This window comes from Stegostoma tigrinum, unplaced genomic scaffold, assembly GCF_030684315.1.
Source record: "Stegostoma tigrinum isolate sSteTig4 unplaced genomic scaffold, sSteTig4.hap1 scaffold_82, whole genome shotgun sequence".
Taxonomy (NCBI): domain Eukaryota; kingdom Metazoa; phylum Chordata; class Chondrichthyes; order Orectolobiformes; family Stegostomatidae; genus Stegostoma; species Stegostoma tigrinum.
Window position 1 is genome coordinate 856,282 of NW_026728768.1, and position 22,416 is coordinate 878,697.

A 22,416-nucleotide genomic window follows, 5' to 3' on the forward strand; every position below is an offset into this window, starting at 1 on the left:
GAGCTGTTTTTGTAAGGTGTGTTCAGGAGGGTTTCCTAACGCAGTACGTTGACAGGCCGACGAGGGGAGAGGCCATTCTAGACTTGGTGCTCGGAAACGAGCCGGGGCAGGTATCAGATCTTGTGGTGGGAGAGCATTTTGGTGATAGTGACCATAACTGCCTCACATTCTACATAGCTATGGAGAAGGAGAGGATTAGGCAGAATGGGAGGATATTTAATTGGGGAAGAGGAAACTGTGATGCGAGTAGACATGAGTTAGGAAGCATGGACTGGGAGCAGTTGTTCCATGGTAAGGGAACTATCGACATGTGGAGACGGTTTAAGGAACAGTTGTTGGGAGTGATGAGTAAATATGTCCCTCTGAGACAGGCAAGAAGGGGTAAGATTAGGGAACCTTGGATGACGAGAGCGGTGGAGCTTCTAGTGAAAAGGAAGAAGGTAGCTTACATAAGGTGGAGGAAGCTAGGGCCAAGTTCAGCTAGAGAGGATTACATGCAGGCAAGGAAGGAGCTCAAAAATGGTCTGAGGAGAGCCAGGAGGGGGCACGAGAAAGGCTTGGCAGAAGGAATCCGGGAAAACACAAAGGCATTTTACACTTACGTGAGGAATAAGAGAATGGTCAAAGAAAGAGTAGGGCCGATCAGGGATAGCATAGGGAACTTGTGTGTGGAGCCTGAGGAGGTAGGGGAAGCCCTAAATGAGTTTTTTGCTTCTGTCTTTACGAAAGAAACAAACTTTGTAGTGAATGAAACCTTTGAAGAGCAGGTGTGCATGCTGGAATGGATAGAGATAGACGAAGCTGATGTGCTGAAAATTTTGTCAAACATTAAGATTGACAAGTCGCCAGGCCCGGATCAGATTTGTCCTCGGCTGCTTTGGGAAGCGAGAAATGCAATTGCTTCGCCACTTGCGAAGATCTTTGCATCCTCGCTCTCCACTGGAGTCGTACCTGAGGACTGGAGAGAGGCAAATGTAATTCCTCTCTTCAAGAAAGGAAATAGGGAAATCCCCGGCATTTATAGACCGGTAAGTCTCACGTCTGTCGTCTGCAAGGTGTTCGAAAGGATTCTGAGGGATAAGATTTATGACCATCTGGAAGAGCATGGCTTGATCAAATACAGTCAACACGGCTTTGTGAGGGGTACGTCATGCCTTACAAACCTTATTGAGTTTTTTGAGGATGTGACTAGAAAAGTTGATGAGGGTCGAGCTGTGGATGTGGTGTATATGGACTTCAGTAAGGCATTTGATAAGGTTCCCCATGGTAGGCTCATTCAGAAGGTCAGGAGGAATGGGATACAGGGGAACTTAGCTGCTTGGATACAGAATTGGCTGGCCAACAGAAGACAGCGAGTGGTAGTAGAAGGAAAATATTCTGCCTGGAAGTCAGTGGTGAGTGGAGTTCCACAGGGCTCTGTCCTTGGGCCTCTACTGTTTGTAATTTTTATTAATGACTTGGACGAGGGGATTGAAGGATGGGTCAGCAAGTTTGCAGACGACACAAAGGTCGGAGGTGTCGTTGACAGTGTAGAGGGCTGTTGTAGGCTGCAGCGGGACATTGACAGGATGCAGAGATGGGCTGAGAGGTGGCAGATGGAGTTCAACCTGGATAAATGCGAGGTGATGCATTTTGGAAGGTCGAATTTGAAAGCTGAGTACAGGATTAAGGATAGGATTCTTGGCAGCGTGGAGGAACAGAGGGATCTTGGTGTGCAGATACATAGATCCCTTAAAATGGCCACCCAAATGGAGAGGGTTGTTAAGAAAGCATATGGTGTTTTGGCTTTCATTAACAGGGGGATTGAGTTTAAGAGTCGTGAGATCTTGTTGCAGCTCTGTAAAACTTTGGTTAGACCGCACTTGGAATACTGCATCCAGTTCTGGTCGCCCTATTATAGGAAAGATGTGGATGCTTTGGAGAGGGTTCAGAGGAGGTTTACCAGGATGCTGCCTGGACTGGAGGGCTTATCTTATGAAGAGAGGTTGACTGAGCTCGGTCTCTTTTCATTGGAGAAAAGGAGGAGGAGAGGGGACCTAATTGAGGTATACAAGATAATGAGAGGCATAGATAGAGTTGATAGCCAGAGACTATTTCCCAGGGCAGAAATGGCTAGCACGAGGGGTCATAGTTTTAAGCTGTTTGGAGGAAAGTATAGAGGGGATGTCAGAGGCAGGTTCTTTACGCAGAGAGTTGTGGGAGCATGGAATGCGTTGCCAGCAGCAGTTGTGGAAGCAAGGTCATTGGGGTCATTTCAGAGACTGCTGGACATGTATATGGTCACAGAAATTTGAGGGTGCATACATGAGGATCAATGGTCGGCACAACATTGTGGGCTGAAGGGCCTGTTCTGTGCTGTACTGTTCTATGTTCTATGTTCTATCTCTGCATCCTGTCAATGTCCCGCTGCAGCCTACAACAGCCCTCTACACTGTCAACGACACCTCCGACCTTTGTGTCGTCTGCAAACTTGCTGACCCATCCTTCAATCCCCTCATCCAAGTCATGAATAAAAATTACAAACAGTAGAGGCCCAAGGACAGAGCCCTGTGGAACCCCACTCACCACTGACTTCCAGGCAGAATATTTTCCTTCTACTACCACTCGCTGTCTTCTGTTGGCCAGCCAATTCTGTATCCAAGCAGCTAAGTTCCCCTGTATCCCATTCCTCCTGACCTTGTGAATGAGCCTACCATGGGGAACCTTATCAAATGCCTTGCTGAAGTCCATATACATCACATCGACAGCTCGACCCTCATCAACTTTTCTAGTCACATCCTCAAAAAACTTGATAAGGTTTGTGAGGCATGACCTACCCCTCACAAAGCCGTGTTGACTGTATTTGATCAAGCCATGCTCTTCCAGATGGTCGTAAATCCTATCCTTCAGAATCCTTTCTAACACCTTGCAGACGACAGACGTGAGACTTACTGGTCTGTAATTGCCGGGTATTTCCCTATTTCCTTTCTTGAAGAGAGGAATTACATTTGCCTCTCTCCAGTCCTCAGGTACGACTCCAGTGGAGAGTAATGTTTGACTTTTTAAACTTTTGTTTTTATTCTTCTACTGTTATACTAAGAAGACTGTAGTGCTGAACATTTTAACTTATTCATTTATTTTTATCACATGGAGCATGGAACGGTACAACACAGTACAGGCCCTTCAGCCCACGATGTTGTGCCGAACTTTTACCCTAATCCTGTGGTCAATCTAACCTCCGCCCCTACCTTATACTATCATCCATGTGCTTGTCTAATAGCCGATGAAATGCCCCTATTGAGGCTGACTCCACTACCCTCTCCGGCATTGCATTCCACTCCCCTACGACTCTGAGTAAAGAAGGATGGATAAATTTTGTACTTCTGCAACTAAAATTGCGTACCAAAGTACTTTGTACCTGAGATGGCACCGTCTAAGGCAACTTTGTACTCTTTTCTTTGTACTCTTGTACCCTGTATTGAATGCATGTGATAATAAAATCTCAATCTAATGCATAGCAGGACACTGGGAAGCTTAGAGGAGAAAAGGGATCCTGGAGTGCTTGTTCATGAATTCCTGAAGGGGTCAGGTCAGGCTAGTAAGGGTTGTTACAAAGACATATGGGACACCTCCCTTTATCAGTTGTGGCATAAATTGTAAGAGTGGGAAGGTCACTTTGGAGTTGTTTAAAAGTTTGGTTAGGCCACAGCTGGAGTCGTGTGTGGCATTTTGGTCACCACCCATTAGGAAGGATGTAATTGCACTGGAGGGAATGAAAAGGATGTTGCATGTGTTGGAGCATTTTAGCTGTGAAGAAAGACTGGAAAAAATCACATTATTTTCTGTGAAGCAGAGAAGGTTTGGTGGGTGAATGGAGGTCCTGACAGAGGCATATAAGATTATGAGAGGTAAAGATGGGTTGAATAGAAAGCATTGTTCCCCTTAGTTAAAGCATCAATAACAATAGGGCATAATTTTCAAGAGAAAGACGGGAATATTTTAGAGGTTTGAGGAAAATCGTTTTCATCCAGAGTGTGGTGAAGGTCTGGAGCGCATTGCCTGGGCGGGAAGTTGAAACAGGAAACCTCACAACCTTTGAAAAGTACTTGGATGAGCAGTTGACATGTCGTAATATTTAAGAGAATGGTCTAGTGTGTAAAAATGGGACTAGTATATGTTGCAGTGTATTTTTAGAGGTACAGCCTTAGTGGGCCATAGGAGCTCTTCTGTACGATATGATTCCATGACAACCCCCAGCCCAGGCAGCTGTTTTTTTCAGTCATCTCCAGGATTACACCCTTCGTAGTGTGATCCCTTGCGTTGTTCGCCCTCCCAAGTTCATTAGCTCACACTTTTCCTGGTTGAGTTCAATTGCTGTGCTCAGCTGACCAGTCTGTTGATCTCCTCCTGAAGTTTATTCTTCCTGTCTGTCAACCAATTTTGGATCCAGTGTGCCACTTTGCCTTTGATCCCATGGCTGTTATTTACATGGCCATTCCATCGATATCCTCCTCACTAAATTAGCCATTCGCTAGCGATACAGTCATACATCCTGTGTTTAAGCCCAAATGATGAATTAACTTGACAAATTTCAAGGGTCCTTGTGGAAAGCCCTGCACAACCCCACTCAAAGCAAACATCCTGCCAAATAGATATCCCTCTACCATCAATCACCTGTGCTCTCTGCCTCAGCCAGTTTTGGCTCCAGTGTGCCTCTTTGCCTTTGATCCCATGGCTGTTGTTTTCTTGCTCAATCTGCCAAGGGGGACTTTACTAAGCCCACATCAAATGCATAATGTGACCTCATCTTAACAAATCCAGAGTGTTTATCCCTGATTATTTCTTGCAAGTACATTCTACCCCTAAGAATGCCTCTTTCTAGCTTCACCAGTGCTGAGATTATTCTGACTGGCCTTTAATTTCCTGGTCTGTTCCTCTCTCCGTTTGTTAATAGTGGGACAATGTTAATAGTGTTTCATTACTTCACGTGTGATTGACAAGGCTTTGAAAATTGCTGCCAGTGGCCCAGATATCTCCTCCCTCACTTCCCCCGCTAGCTGGTATACATTTCAGTTCGCCCTGTAGATGTATCCACTTTTAAAGTTGCTCTACCAGCTGCAACTCCCTGTCTCTTAACCTCTGATGCTCCGAGGTCCTTTGCCCTGATATCTTACTTGCAGTGTCCTTTTCCATTGTAAAGATTGACACAAAATATTCATTGAGGACGGTGCCGATGTTTTTCAGGTCCACACAAAGATTACCTTTGTGAAATGAACGAGGAGATATTAGAGAGGTTTGAGATTTACAATCAAGAAAGAAATTGACAAAATGACTTCCTTGGAGAATCATACAACATCCATTGTCCATTGTTGTAAACAAACAGAAGTTTTTGTTTCCACAGTTGTTTGCAAATAGCCAATCAAGATCATAAAATAATGTTTTAAGATAATTTACAAAGCAAGGCAATTGAGGAAGATGTATTGAATGTATTGAACTCTGAACTACCTCCCTTAAGTTTAGGAATGTCAGTATTTTTCTTCTGGATAACTTTTGCAGATATCTTCAAACAAGTAGCTGAACCCACAGATTTATGTGACCAACGAAGCCTGAGCCTTTTGCTTCACGATGCAGTCCAGATCCCTCGGCAGCTGGGTGAGGTAGCTTCATTTGGAGGCAGCACCATTGAACCAAGTGTCCGCAGTTGCTTCCAACATCTAAGTGTGCTCTGCACCAATTCATAATGTCAAGCGGGTCTACTTGCCAGTATGAATTTTGAGCTCATTTTCGTTTTGTTCACCTGCACATCTGCCAATGTGGTATATCGTATCCATTGCACCCGGTGTGGCCTCCGCTCCATTGGGGAAACCAAGCAGAGGCTTGGGAGCCACTTTGCAGAACACCTCCGCTTGGTTCGCAACAAACAACTGCACCTCCCAGTCGCGAACCATTTCCACTCCCCCTCTCATTCCTCAGACGACATGTCCATCATGGGCCTCCTGCAGTGCCACAATGATGCCACCCGAAGGTTGCTGGAACAGCAACTCATATTCCGCTTGGAAACCCTGCAGCCCAATGGTATCAGTGTGGACTTCACAAGCTTCAAAATCTCCCCTTCCCCCACTGCATCCCAAAACCAGCCCAGTTCTTCCCCTCCCCCCACTGCATCTCAAAACCAGCCCAGCCTGTTTCTGCTTCCCTAACTTGTTCTTCCTCCCACCCATCCCGTCCTCCCATCTCAAGCTGCACCTCCTTTTCCTACCTACTAACCTCATCCCACCTCCTTGACCAGTCTGTCTTCCCTGGACTGACCTATCCCCTCCCTACCTCCCCACCTGTACACTCCTGTCTACCTATCTTCTTTTTTATCCATCTTCGGTCCGCCTCCCCCTCTCTCCTTATTTATTCCAGTTCCCTCTCCCCATGTCCCTCTCTGATGAAGGGTCTAGGCCCGAAATGTCAGCTTTTGTGCTCCTGAGATGCTGCTTGGCCTGCTGTGTTCATCCAGCTCCACACTTTGTTATCTTGCACTATTGATATGGACTGGTTTGTCACTAGAATTTATGACCCAGGCAAAGTGTGTCACGACTTCAGTTGATCTGAACTCTTATCAGCAGATGGAGCCTCTAGTTAATGCCTCTTCTGAATGCTGGCATCTCCGACAATCCAAATTCCTCAGTACTTCATTGAAGTATTACCCTAAAAATTATGCTTAAATATAAATTACAGCTTGAAGCCATAGCCTTCTAATTTATTGTTGAGAGCTCTACTAGTTTATGACAGAACTAGAACAGACCTGGAATAGATACGGGATGGTTTTCTTGAGCAATATGTTGAGGAACCAACTGGAAAGCAGTGCATCTAAGACTGGGTGCTGTGTAATGAGAAGGGAATCATTGCCAATCTAGCTGTGCAAGATTTCTTCGAGATGAGTGGCCGCAACATGATAGAATTTTTTCAATCAAGATGGAGAGTGTGAGAGTTGATTTGGAGACCAGGGTGCTGCATCTTAATAATGAAAGCTGAAGATATGAGGCATGAAATTAGCCTTGATAGATCACAAAGAGTTGCTTAAAGGGATGACAGTGGATACGCAATGGCAAACATTTAAGGAGCACGTGGGCGGACTGCAACAACTGTTTATTCCTGTCTGGCATGAAAGCAAAATGGGTAAGAGGACCAATCCATGACCTAACAAAGGCAATTAGCGATAGTATCTGATCCATGGAAACAACATTTGAGGATTGGCAGCATAGTAGAATTTAGCAAAGAAGGACCAAGGGATTGATTAAGAAGGGGTAAATGCAGTAAAGTAAGCATACAGGGAACATAAAGACTGACACAGCGTTTCTATAGATACGTGAAGAGAAAGAGACTGGTAAAGACAAATGTTAGGAAGGGGGTTGACCAGTCAAGGGAAGACAGACAGGTCAAGGGGGCAGGGCTGACGCTGGTAGGTAGGAGGTGGGGTGGGGTTAGGGTGTAACCCTAACCCGAACTCTCACCCTAATCTCCACCCCACCTCCTACCTACCAGCATCATCCCCTCCTCCTTGACCTGTCTGTCTTTCCTTGACTGACGAACCTCCATCATAACTCCCCAACAACACTCACCTTTACTGGCTCCAGCGCCGCCTCTTTGATCTGTCTCCACCTATCTTCTCCTCTATCCATCTTCTATCCACCTCCCCTTCTCTCTTTATTTATTTCAGAATCCCCTTCCCCTCCCCCATTTCTGAAAAAGGGCCCAAACCCGAAACGTCATCTTTCCTGCTCCTCTGATACCGCTTGGCCAGCTGTGTTCATCCGGCTTCACACCTTGTTATCTCAGATTCTCGAGCATTGGCAGTTCCTCCCATCTCTGAAATGGTCTGTTGGCCTTCGTTCCGAGAGGTTTCGAGTACAGAAGCCGGAATGTGGTGTTGCAGTTACGCAGCACCTTGGTGAAGCCGCACCTAAAATAGTGTGTGCAGTTTTGTGCTCCTTTTCTGTGGAAGGATGCTGTTGCTGTCATAGTTTATCAGTGCAGCGCATGTTTATCAGCCTGTTTCCGGGAATGGCAGGTCTGATGTATGATCAGAGATTGACTCGGTTAAGATTGTTTTCGCTGGAATTCAAATGAATGAGGTGACTTATAAAATTCGAACAGGACTGGACAGGATAGATGCAGTTCCCAGTGGTGGGTGTGTCCAGAACCAGGGGTCACAGTATGAGGATTCAGGATAGACGATTTCGGAGGTATTTCTTCACACAAAGAATGGTGAGTCCGTGGAAATCATTACCAAAGCAAGCAGTTCATGTCAAAACATTGAACGTATTCAAGATATGGCTAGATATAACACTTGGGGTGAATGGGATCAAGAGTTATGGAGAGAAAGCAGGATTAGGCTGTTGAGTTGGATGATCAGTCATGATCATGAAGAATGGTGGAGCAGGCTGAAAGAGCCATTTGGCCTCCTCCCTGCTCCTAGCTTCCATGTTTACAATAGTCACTCTCTGAAATGCAAATCTTGAGCAATTGTGCAACTTTGAACTGGGTGCTGGTAGTTTGGTCAGTAACGAAGTTAGGTAAGGCTCAGCAGGACAGTGCTCATTGTTGTTTCTAACATTTTCACCGTGTAGGACTTAGTCCTTGCTCTGCTTCAAGCGAAGAAGTGAGCTAATTGGAGATATCTACAACTTGTTAAGGTTCCAAAGGTTTAAAGTGATGTGGGGATGTGTGGTATTGTTCATAAAGTACATCATGAAGATAAATAAGATAAAAGATAAAAGAATGACGAGAGTAAGATGAGGGCCAATCAAGGACAGTAGTGGGAAGTTGTGTGTGGAGTCAGAGGAGATAGGGGAAGCACTAATTGAATATTTTTTGACAGTATTCACTCTGGAAAACGACAATGTTGTCGAGGAGAATACTGAGATACAGGCTACTCGACTAGCGTTTTGTACAGTCACGGGATTTATAGGGATTGACTTCCGGAGCCATGATGTCATGCTCCAACTGTACAAAATGCTAGTGCGGCCTCATTTGGAATATTGCGTGCAGTTCTGGTCGCCCCATGACAGGAAAGATGTTGAAGCATTGGAAAAGGTGCAGAGGAGATTTACCAGGATGCCGCCTGGTCTGGAGCACAGGCCCTATGAAGAAAGGCTGAGAGACTTGGGTTTGTTCTCATTAGAGAAAAGGGGGGATTTAATAGAGACATATAAGATGATCAGAAAATTAGATATTGTGGACAGTGAGAGTCTTTTTCAGAGGATGATGATTTCAGCTTGTACAAGGGGGCATAGCTACAAATTGAGGGGTGATAGATTTAAGACAGATGCCAGAGGCAGGTTCTTTACTCAGAGAGTGCTATGGGCATGGAATGCCCCGCATGCCAAAGTAGTTAACTCAGCCACATTAGGGGCATTTCAACAGTCCTTGGATAAGCATATGGATAATGATGGGATCGTGTCAGGGGAGGGGCTTAGATTAGTTCACAGGTCGGCGCAACGTCGAGGGCCGAAGGGCCTGTTCTGTGCTGTATTGTTCTATGTTCTATAATGGATATCACAAGTAGATGACTGATGTGTATAGTGTGCATTGTCAAATGGTTCAAATTTTAGAACTGAAAAGTGCCTGGTCTACCTCAAATTGCCATGGAAAACCAAAGCTTCTCAAAAGTTTGAGCTTAAGCAAGTAAATCATGCTGCTGCTGTATAGTGGTTATGTGAATGGTATTTTCCCCTAGCAGTATGCTGTTGTCAGTCCAAAAATAATTCTCATTGCATTGACCAACATTGTCTATGAAATTTGCAGCCAGTCTTATGCCAGACATATAGGTCATATGTGATAATGATTGGCCGACTGAAAACTGCTTGTTTGTAATGAGCAGAGCACACCGCACCGGCATGTGTGAGATGCTTTCTCTTTTCCACAACCAAGGACCCCAACATGGTTCGCAGAACTTTCACTTTGATCCATTTCACAAAATTCGGCCCTCATCCATTCCACCTATCCCAGAATCATAAATTCTCCTTATTCTCAGCTTGTCCCTCCATCAACCTCTGCGTTCAGCAGATTATCTTCCAGCATCTTCACCAGTATCCCCTTTCAGCATTCCAAAGTGACCATTCCCTCTGTAGTCCACTCCTCAGTCACCAAGCAAGGTCCCAAATACACTTGTAAAGTGAAACAGCGATTTACCCGTACTTCATCTGTTCAAACATACAGGTATATTCAATTTTTCCAGTGTTTTCTCTGCAAAGGGGAAATGATACATTGATTAGGTGATTATCCTGCGGTACACCCTCATTCAGTCCACAAGCATGACCTGAGTTCCTGTTCCTTGCTGTTTTCATTTTCTATTTTGCTCCCACTTGGACCTTGGCTGTTCATCCTTCCCCTGAAGAATTTCATGCAATTTCATGAATATTCACTACATTCTCCAAATTCCCAAAGCTACCTCAACCACACTTCCACACATATTGTTTCTTGTAAGGTCTCCCTTCCATCTTCCCTGATTCTTGGCCTCTATCACATCTGTCCTGACAAACAAACAAGCCTTCACTTGCAGAAGTCCAAAGTGAAACACCTGCTGTTAGCAGGGGCTGTTCAGTCATGACCAGTTTAAGATAAACAGTTGAACTTTTAACGGGGCTCATTTGCACCTGCTAGAAGTGACATACATTGACAGTTCTATTTATGTGTCTAAGTTATATTTATTCACTGCTTCACAGTGGAAGGACACAGTGGAAGGATGGCAAAATGGTCAACTCAAGGATGAATCTTGGGGATGTTTACTAATAATTGCACAGTGTTTAGCATCAACAGCAAGATGTCGATAATACTCGGGCTTGGACTGATGAGTGCCAAATAATGTTTGCACCACAGAGGTGCCAGGCAATGATCATCTCTAACAAGAGAGAATCTCACCATCTTCCTTTGTTGAGTTTCAACACTGAAATTCTGTTATCAACTTCATGGGTGTTACTACTGACTTGAACCTGCATGAGATAAGCCATATAAATACTGTGGCTACAAGAGCACGTCTGGGAATCATGTGGTTAGTATCTCCTCTCCTTTCTCCCCAAAGCTTGTCCATCTCTGACAAGGCAAAGTTGGGAGTGTGATGGAATATGATTGCCTGGGTGCCGCAGCTCCAGTAACACTCAAGAAGCTTGATGCCATCCATGCTTGATTGGCACCATTTCCATCACCTCAACATTGATGTTTGTCTACTGCTGATAGACAATGGGGGCATTGTGTACCATCTACAAAATGCACTGCAATAACTCATCTGACAGCAGTTCCCACTAGAAAAACAAGGGTAGTTCACCTGTATTGGGTACGTGTGACTACAATAAATCAAATAAATCAGATCAAATGCTGGGCCAGAATCCTGGCCATTCCTATCTATCAGCCTTGTGCAGGGTATCTATCCCAGATGAACACTTGCGGTCCATGAAGTTAGTTCAGTGCCTTTGCAACAGTGATAATGTGTGACCAATGTATGCTGGCCTTGCGCAGGACCAACATAGAGCCATACAAATGATATAAACCAGAAGGGAGCCATTCAGCCATCTTTGTCCATGCTGACCCATAGACATCTGATGCCTTTTTTAATCCCAAATTGTTACAAACGTACATGGACCTGCAGCACTTAAAGTGCAGATCCAGGTACTTCTTAAAAGAGTTTAGAATCTCTTAGTCCACCACCAATTCAGGCAGCAAATTCCTGACACCCATCACCCTCTGCATAAAACGGATTTTCCCACATCCCCTCTAACCCTTCTGCCACTTAGCTTGACTCTGTAACTGCTGATTTTTGAATTCTCTGCCAAGGGAAGCAGCTTCCTCCTGTCTACACTAACTCTACCCTATCTCTGCCCTTCACTGTTTTGTATACCTCAATCATGTCATCCCTCAGACTTTTCTGTTCCAAGGAAAACAGCCTTATATTTACAATTCTCCAGCTTTGGCAATATTTGAGTAAATCTTTTCTGCACTGTCTCCAGAGTTATTATATACTTCCTGGATTGTGATGAACACAACTGCACACACTACTCCAGTTGTGGCATCATCAGTATCCTGTACAGTTTTATCATGATGTCCTTACTTTGGTAATCTACACTTTTCCCAATGAGGCAAAGCATTCCCTGTGCCTTCGTCAGAACATTACTGACCTGTAGTGCTACTTTTAGGAACCTGTTCACTTCCATGCTTAGATCCCCCACTTCATCTACCCCTCTCAGTATGTTCCTATTTATTGTGTATTCCCTTTATGTCCTCATGAAAAGCAATGCATCACACTTGTCAGAGTTGTGCTCCATCTGTCGCTTTCCTGCCTTCTCCGCCAACCCATCTAATATCATTTTGGAACTTGGAGCTATCCTCTGTCCTATCCACCTTACATCCAATTTTTCAGTTGTCTGCCAATTTACCAATTGTGCCCCCCATGTTCAAGTCTGAATCGTTCATCTATAAAATAAATTAAAGGGGCCCCAAAATCAAGCCCTGTGAAACACCAATGGAAATTGCTTTCCGTTCATAAGCACAGCCATGAACAATTACCCTTGTTTCCTGCCACGAAGCCGATTAGTCAACACATTACTCCGTATCCCATGACCCATGAGCTTTCACTTTTTTGCACTTCTCAGGTGGGACGTTATCATTTGCTTTGCTAAAATCCATGTCGACAAATTCATTGCGCAACCCTCATCGATCCTCCTTGCCACTTTCTTAAAGAATTCAACTAAATTTGTAAGTAATGACCTTACCTTGACAAAGCCGTGCTGACTATCCATGACTCGTCCATGCCTTTCTCAGTTAGTTTATTTGATCTCTCAGATCGATTTTAAAATTTTCCCACCACTAACATAAGACAAGCAGGCTTTTAATTGTTTGGCATTTCCTTCGTACCCTTTATAAACAATGGAACCACATTTATATTCCTTCTCTAATTGATTTAAAACAAAATTTGCCCTGAGGATGATTAGTTTAGTCTTGCATGTGCTGGTGCTACCCTCCTAATGGAGGAAGGGGGACTTTTCATCCAAATTCCCTACTTGTTTCCTTTGTTTTAATTTTCTTTTCTTGTAAATATTTCACCCAGTTCCCTTTTAGGTGAAGCACTAGATTTTGCTTGAATAGTCACTTGCAGTAAAAGCATTCCCTATTCCATTATATGGAAACTTTTCCTCTAACTTTCCCATCATTGTTGTGTGAACAAATCCTGGCCTGAATCACAAGAAACAAACTGTGTCTCTTCAGAATTTTTTTTTGTTTGTTAGGGGTCTTACCTCATGAAAAAACAAAAATCAAGCTCTGTTTTTCTGAAACTGGAACAGCAACATTAGAAGCTGCAAGTTCTTCAGTATGTTTGGGAGATCTAGAGTGAATTGTCCCGGTAACCAGATGTTCCACAACATGGTTCTGTACTCGTGACCATTGGCCTTGAGATTGGTCTCATCTGTCCAGTATTGGAGAATCAGCCTTTGCCTGCTAGAATAGACCAATCATAAAGTCACCAATTGTAAGAGATGCAGTGTTTACCTTCCCTGCATTTGACCTTACTATTGAAATTTTTTTTACAATTATGTGGCTTCTGTCAGATGCTAGTAACTATTTGGAGCCACAGGTGAGAGCTGGTGAAGGTGAGGATGAACCCAGCATGAGCTGCTCAAAAAAAACGTGAATCAAACAATTTTTTTTGCCCTCTCTCTTAGTCACTCCAAATCCTCTTGAAGCATCTTTGTATCTTCCTCTCACTTCTCATTTCCAACCAGTGATGTGATTTGTCAGTCACGGTGTTTTTCTGTAAATATGCCCATCTTCATCCTTTGTCCCCATCCACAGATTAGCACATTTAATATGAAGAACATAATATGAAAAACATATAGACCACATCAGATGAATTTCCCTCTTCAACACTTCTGATATCTGATAAATAGAGGCCTTCTAATGGGCATTAACATGTTGTGTCAGCATTGCTTGACTGATGCTTAAGGTTGCGGTGGTAATTAGTCTTTCTGCATTAAATATACTTTCAATATTAGAAACTTAAGTGATTGACTACTTCATTGGAACCTAATACAATTATCAGTGTTCTTTTTTTTTGACAGTGCTGATTGATTGGATTTATTAAATGGAAATGTACAGTGTTGCTTTCAAATGGTGATAATTTCTTAATGGAATTTCACGTGCAGGCACTCAGACATGAACTAATGGATAAGGAGGAGACAATCATAACTGCTTTGGATTCAGCCCATAGAAGGGCCAGAGGAGTCGCGCTGACACCTTCATGTTTAAACAGGTCAGCCACTTAATCTATTGCAGGAACAACCACTTTTCTGCAGAACACTTGGCTTTATAGAGCAGTAAGAGATTAGAAATAAAGTAATGCTAAACTGGAGAGTGAGAAATAATGCAGGGACTCGTATGTTATTTAAAGAAACATGTTACAGCGCATGACAGAAGATTCTGTGACAGTTACTTAGAATTGTATGTTGTGGGAACAATTGAAAATGTTTCCACTCACCTAGTGATTGTGGTAACTTCAAATTATTAGAAAATTTATAGATCAGCATCTTGAAATATGTTTTTTTCATTTTCACAAAACGTTACATGACTTTACGTTCTGCAATGTGTTCTTAATTACCATATTCAAAAGCAAAAAGCATGTGTTTACTGTCCTACCATATTTTGGTGATGTATTGATGTGTCTCATTTTCAGAGGACACTTTTCTGCGTGCCACTAGATGTATATCAGCCATACCAAAATGCTGCCTTTGCCTGAGACAGGGAAGATGAAATGACTTTGGGGAAATGGAGAATCATTCATGAATCCAGTTACTTTCTGATCTGACAGCTTTGTGGCATCTGAATGGATAACAATTTGATCTGGTAATCTCAATTGATAGAGTGCAAATGTGTAGTGATGCATTTTGGGAGCTCTGGTAAGTGAAAGATGTTCACAATGACTAGTAGATCCCTAGAGAGCACTGAGAAACAAAGGGACCTTGGTGTCCAAAAGCAAGAGTTCATGCCCTCTGCTTCTGGCCTTTCAGGCAATGTTGGATCCAACACTCCACTGAGCCTTAGATCCCATGAGCTCTTGTTTTGTTGACCAGTCTGCTATCACTGACCTTATCAAAAACATATAGACCACATCAGATGAATTTCCCTCTTCAACACTTCTGATATCTCCTCAATAAAAATTAGATAAAATTTGCAAACCATGGCATTACCTCAACAAAGCCATGCTGACTATCCCCGAACATTCCATGTTTCTCCAAGTGCAGCGACATTTTGTCCCTTAAAATTCTTTCTGATAACTTCCCTACCACCAAGGTTAGACTGGCTTGTAACTTCTGGATCTGTCCTTTCTTCTTTTATATAAAAGTATGAGCGGTCCTCTGCCACCTTAGCTGTGGCCAGAAATGACTTGAAAAATCTTTGCCAGGACCTTTGATATCTCCTCCCCTGCTTCATAAAGTCATGCAGTATAGAAACAGGCTCACTTGATCAACATCAATGCCAACTAACAAACATCAAACTACTGATCCCATTTACCTGCACTGAGTCATTACCTACCATACCCTGGCCCTTTAAATGCTCATCTGTTGCTTCTTTAATATTGCAAGCGTATCTGCCTTCTCCACCTTGTCAGGCAGCATATTACATGTTTGTATCGCTTTTGGTGAAAACACTTGCCTCAGATCCCCTCTAAATAGCTGACAGTTCACCTGAAATCTATGCCCCCTGACTTAAACTCGTCTACTGGTTCTCACAATCAATCTATGCCTCCTCATAATTTTGAATACGTCGATCAGATTTCCCCTCAGCCTCCTCTGCTGCATGGAAAACGCACTTAGCCTACCAGTTTCTCCTCATAAAACTTGCATTCAATCACAAAACAACACCCTGAAACATATACTATCAACCAACCTGGCCAACATCTCTGTCTCCGGCTTGCTACAGTGTTCCAGTGAAGCCCAGCACAAGCAGACAGAACAACACCTCATTTTCTACTTGGGGACCTGACAGCCCTCCAGACTTAATATTGAGTTCTGCAATTTTAGGGCCTAAACTCTCCCATATCCCAGCGCCCCCACCCCACACACCAGGCTTTGTTACCACGCAGCCTGCCACTACACACTCCCTGTTGTTAGTGACTAACAGTCCCCATTGACAACTTCCCAGCCTGATCGTTAGCAACTCCTTTATCTGTCCACCTGTCTTTCTCTCTCTTTGGGCTCTATCCTATTGTTTACTCCCTCCCCACCCTCCTCCCTATTTTCGGCATAGAAACTGATGTTTTCCCAGCCACCATCAGTTCTGAGGAAGGGTCACCGGACTGGAAATGTAAACTGTTTTTTCCTCCAACATTTGTTGCCACACCTGCTGAGCTTTTCCAGCAACTTTGTTTTTGTTCGTTGTTTACAGCATCCGCAGTTCTTGTGGTTTTTATCACTAAACCTGTCAGACTCATCAATGCTCTCTAATGCTCCAACTTGTTGCTCAAATTGCTCCAATAAGAGGCACCTGCTGTACACATGGTCATGCAGACCAGCAGGAGCACTCAGCATTTGACATGTAGCGTCGGATGTACCAATCATGGGTCAGATCTTAATTCCAGGCATACCTTAGCTCAACAGAACACGGATCTTTGCTTTTAATTTACTCATTCTCCTGCTTAATTGTAGGGGACAAAAACCGGTGTTCACTCTCAGGTCTCTGCTGGTATGCCTGCTTTTCAGGGAGAGCCTTATCTCACCCACTCCTCTCAATAACATTCTCTGACTGTCACTGGGCCAACCCTCTGCTCTCAGTAACACTGTCTGCCCGTCACAGGGCCATCACCCCCTCCTCTCAGTAATACTGCCCGTCACAGGGCCCTCGCCCCCTCCTCTCAGTAATACTGCCCGTCACAGGGCCCTCGCCCCCTCCTCTCAGTAACACTGCCCGTCACAGGGACATCACCCACTCCTCTCAGTAATACTGCTTGCCACAGGGCCCTCACCTGCTCCTCTCAGTTATGCACTGACTGACTGTCACAGGGCCCTCACCCCCTCCCCTCAGTAACACACTCCGTCACAGTGCCCTCAGACTGTCACAGAGCGCTCACCGCTCCGCTCAGTCACACTGCCAGTTACAGGGCCCTCACGCGCTCCTCTCAGTAACACTGCCTGTCACAGAACCCTCACGCGATCCTCTCAGTAACACTGCCCGTCACAGGGACCTCACCCGCTCCTCTCAGTAACACTGCCCGTCACAGGGACCTTACCTGCTCCTCTCAGTAACACTGCCCGTCACAGGGACCTTACCGCTCCTCTCAGTAACACTGCCCATCACAGGGACCTTACCGCTCCTCTCAGTAACACTGCCCGTCACAGGGACCTTACCCGCTCCTCTCAGTAACACTGCCTGTCACAGGGCCCTCACCCGCTCCTTTCAGTAACACTGCCCGTCACAGGGACCTTACCTGCTCCTCTCAGTAACACTGCCCGTCACAGGGACCTTACCTGCTCCTCTCAGTAACACTGACTGTCACAGGGCTCTCACCCGCTCCACTCAGTCGCACTACCTGTTACAATGCCCCTACCCGCTCCTCTCAGTAACACTGACTGTCACAGGACCCTCACCCGCTCCTCTGTTACACTGACTGACTGTCACAGGGCCCTCACCCGCTCGTCTCAGTAACACTGACTGATTGGAAAGGGCGCTCACCCACTCCTCTCAGTAACATCCCCTGACTGTCACTGGGCCCTCACCCGCTCCTCTCAGTAACACTGCCCGTCACAGCGCCCTCACCCACTCCTCTAAGTAACACAACTGTCACAGAGCCCTCACCCACTCCTCTCAGTAACACTGCCTGTCACAGGGCCCTCACCCGTGCATCTCAGTAATACTGCCTGTCACAGAGCCCTCACCCACTCCTCTCCGTAACATTGACTGCCTGTCACAGGGCCCTCACCCTCTCCTCTCAGTAACATTGACTGACAGTACAGGGCCCTCACCCCCCCCTCCTCTCATTAACACTACCTGTCACAGACCCCTCACCCGCTGCTCGCAGTAACACTGACTGACTGTCACAGGGCGCTCACCCCCTTCCTCAGTAACACTGTCCGTCACAGGGCCCTCACCCACTCCTCTCAGTAATACTGTCTGCCACAGGGCCCTCACCTGCTCCTCTCCGTTACACTGACTGACTGTCACAGGGCCCTCACCCCCTCCTCTCTTTAACACAGTCCGCCACCGTGCCCTCACCCCCTCCTTTCAGTAACACTGCCAGTCACAGGATCCTCACCCGCTCCTCTCAGTAACATTGACTGACTGCACAGGGCCCTCACCCCCTCCTCTCAGTAACACTGACTGCCTGTCACAGGGTGCTCACCCGTTGCCCTCAGTAACACTGACAGACTGTCACAGGGCCCTCAGCCGCTCCTCTCAGTAACACTGCCCATCACAGGGCCGTCACCCGCTCCTCTCAGTAACACTGCCTGTCACAGGGACCTTAGCCGTTCCTCTGAGTAAGACTGCCTGTCGCAGGGCCCTCACCCACTCCTCTCAGTAACACGGCCCGTCACAGGGCCCTCAACTGCTCCTCTTGGTAACTCTGACTATCTCCCGGCCCTAAACCCCTCCTCTCAGAATCACTGACTGACTGTCACAGGCCTCTCACTCCCTCCTCTCAGTAACACTGCCTGTCACAGAGCCCTCATCCGCTGTTCTGAGTGACACTGGCTGACTGTCACAGTGCCCTTACCTTGCCCACTTATCTGAATTAGAGACAATATCAATGTGGTTGCTTTATCAAGAACAAATACGGAGAGAAATTAATGTCACAATCAAAGTGAACTTGATTGGTAAGAGAATGTGATGGAATGTCTTTATTTATTTAATATAAGTATGTTATGACTGATTTTATGACCTGAAGTCACAGCCGTATTCAATCAGCTTCCCTGTCTATATTTGCAACTCATTGATATAAAGTATTTAGTGACGTTCAAAATTGATCCCAATGTTTCCTAATCAGATTTTTTGAAAAGCCAGTGCCAGACTTTGTGAATAACAATACCTGACACCAGGTTTATAGCCAAAACAAAAGATTTTACAGTTCATGAACAATATAGTATCTTTTTTAAAAAAAGTTAAGCAAAAAGGTATTCTGACGAACGCCTATGACTTAAACATCATCTTCTTTGATTCTAGCCCCAATTCTAGCAAAGACAGAAAGACACACAAACAGATATAATTAAGGAATGTATCAAAGGGAAAAAACTAAATCAAGTGTAACTGGCCAGTTTACTTAACCAGACTGCATGATCTTTAAAATGGAAAGAACTGTGGATGCTGTAAATCAGGAACAAAAACAAAGCTGCTGGAAAAGCTCAGCAGGTCCAGCAGCATCTGTGAAGGAAAAAAAGAAGTAAGATTTCAGATCTGTCAACCCTTCTTCTGATCAGCTCTGAGGAAGGGCCACCAGATCTGACATCGTACCTCTTTTTTGCCTTCACAGATGTTTTCAGACCTGCTGAGCTTTTCCAGAAATTTTGTTTTTGTCCATCATCTAAAATCTCACAGTCAGATGAGATTGTATGTTAAGTTAAAATCTGAACAATCTACAGATGCTGTAAATCAGAAACAAAAACAGAAGTTGCTGTAAAAAACCAGCAGATCTGGCAGCATCTATGGAGAGAAAACAGAGTTAACATTTTGGGTCGTATTACCTTTCCTCAGAATTCCTTATTTCTAAGTGTCACAGGATCTGAAATGTTAATTCTAACTTCTGTCCATAGATGCTGCCAGACTCGCTGAGCATTTCCAGTAATTTTTGAGCTTCTGTCTTGGTTTCTGAAAACATTGAGCTATGCAAATACCTTTCAGTAGGCTTTGGGGGATATTTAATTATTACTTGTAACAGAGGACCTCTTAACTTAGAATAAGTTGATCATGGGAGGACAACCAGTTGGCAATCAAACGTCTGTCCTGTAGCTTTTGCAGGGACAATCCTTCTGATTTAAAGACAGTTCAATATTGGTTTCTCTTTGCTCGTGACTCATCAACAGAGTTTTCTTGGAAGAAGAATTGACCTGCAATTAACCTCCAGACCTAGCCTCATAAACAAATATCAAATTGTTTCTTCTTTTTTCACATAAGCTGCTGCTCACAGTCCAAAGGTCACTCTCAGCTCACAGTTCACAGCTCCAAACCAAAAATGATAATGAACTTAAGTACTAGGAGGAGTAAGACAGTTCAGCTCCTCGAGCCCCGCTGTTTGATATGATTGTGGGTGATCTTATCTCTGCTGCAACTTTAGTTTCCTACCTGCTCTCCATAATTCTTGAACCCATTATGAACTCAAAAATCGTTCTATCTCCTCTTCAAATTTGCTCCATGTCACAGCCCTCCAATGCCTTCTCAGGGAGTGAATTCCTGAGATTCATGACCCTTCCGGTGTAGAAATTTTTCATCATTCCTTTAAACCTTCTTTCCCTATGCTAAAACTATGACCTCTTGTTCTATTGCCCACATGAGGAACCATCCTTTCCACGTCAACTTTATCAATCTGCTTGAACATATTATATCCCTCAATTAGATCCCTTCTCATTGTTCTGAACACCTGAGAATGTAGGCCGAAACTACTCTGTCTGTCTTAAGACGCATTCTCGTCTCTGGAATCATCCTGGTGAACCTCCACTGGACTGCCTCCAATACAATGACACCTCTCCTTAAGTAAGGAGACCAGAACTGTACACAGGGCTCCAGGTGTGGACTCACTAATGCCTTGCATAGTTGCAGCAACCTTCTTTTGTATTTGTATACTCTCTTTCTTGAGCAACAAATGCCAAAATTCCATTTCCCTGCCTTAATACCTGCTGTACCTGCTTACTGAGTTTCTGTGATTCATAAAACTAAAAAAAATGAAGGTTTCAATGCTGTTAAAATGAAATCCATCCAAGTAAAATTAAAATAATGATAAGAGGACATTAATAGAAAATGAAAACATTTTTCTCTCTCTGGAGAGCAATATTGAACAGGCTTCACATAATAATGTTATTTGTGAGCTTGGATTCTATACTGGAGGAATGCTGCGCAAGTTTTAAGTTTGAATTGTACACCTATACCGTGTGTAGTGAGAAGGACAAGACGTGGGTTTGAATCTAATAATTTTCTGTGTTCTTCTGTTATAAATATACATAGGCATCCGCTTGTGAGCATTTTCAGTAATTGAATACCACAGTAAAGAGAATGAAAATTTATCTCACCCTGGAATCTGAATTGTCCAGTATCACCATCAACTGGGATCATTACACTTGTCATTTCAAAGGCCAAACCTGATATTACCACTCGATTCCTCAACTAAAATGGAATTTGATTCATTCAATTGTCATACATGAATGACCTTGATAGTGTGTTGTAAATTATAAAGTGAAACAAAATAGCCCTTCACCATTTTTCTTGTAAAGCAAATCCATCATATTCGATTGTTGTAGTGGTATAAAACACTAGTAAGTCACACATTGCAAAGTCCTCCTGAATGTGAGCCAGACATTTACATAGATCTGTGGTTAACCTCAAGAGGCAACCCAATCTTGTATTTGTTTCCTTTTTAGGCCACTTTTCTGACAACAAAGACTTCACCAGTCTCCTTAAACAGCTGAGATCAGACTAATTACAAAGCTCTATTTTGTCCATAACCTACCCTTGATCAATGCTAAAGAAGATAGACTAGCATTTAAATAAAATTGTATCTATAGAGTCATAGAGTGATACAACACGAAACAGACCTTTCAGTCCAATTAGTCCATGCTGACCATAATCCCAAACTAAAGTAGTCCTGCCTGCCTCCTGCGCTCGGCCATATCCCTCCATTCATGTACTTACCTGGATGTCTTTTAAATAGTGAAACTGTACCCGCATCCACCAATTCTTCTGGAAGTTCATTCCACATATGAACAATCCTCTGTATAAAAATATTGCCCCTCATTTCCTTTTTAAATCTTTTTCCTCTCATCTTAAAACTATGCCCCATAGTTTTGAAATCCTCCACAGTAGGGAAAAGACATTTGGCGTTCACCTTATCTAGATCCCTCATTATTTTATAAACATTCATCGGGTGACCCCGAAACCTCCTAAGATCCAGTGAAAAAAGCCCCAGTCTATTCTCACCTTAAATCTCAAAACCTCCATTTCTGGCAACATCCTGGTAATTCTTTTCTGAACCCTCTCCAGCTTAATAATATCCTTCCTTGAACACCGACCAGAATTGGACACAACAGTGTAGAAGAGGCCTCACCAATATCCTGTACAACTTCAACATGGCATTCCAACTCTTCTCCTCAAAGGTCTGAGTCATGAAACACCTTCTTAACTACCGAAAGAACTACAGATGCTGTAAATCACGAACAAAAACAAAGTTGCTGTCAAATCTCAGGAAGTCTGGCAGCTTCTTTG

General features: G+C 44.1%; 1 protein-coding gene across 9 annotated transcripts in view; it reads left to right on the top strand.

Annotated features, from left to right (window-relative positions):
* Positions 1-22,416, top strand: part of LOC132209298 (uncharacterized) — a 69,954-nt gene that overhangs the window by 33,259 nt on the left and 14,279 nt on the right. For 7 of the 9 annotated variants that reach the window (XR_009445401.1, XM_059644430.1, XM_059644426.1 and 4 more), the window contains 2 exons: positions 14,163-14,269; positions 14,690-14,859. The gene's annotated coding sequence lies outside the window, so the exon portion shown is untranslated. Of the gene's footprint in view, positions 1-5,535; positions 5,632-14,162; positions 14,270-14,689; positions 14,860-22,416 lie in introns of all 9 variants that reach the window. The other 2 variants (XM_059644431.1, XM_059644429.1) reach the window with 1 other exon arrangement.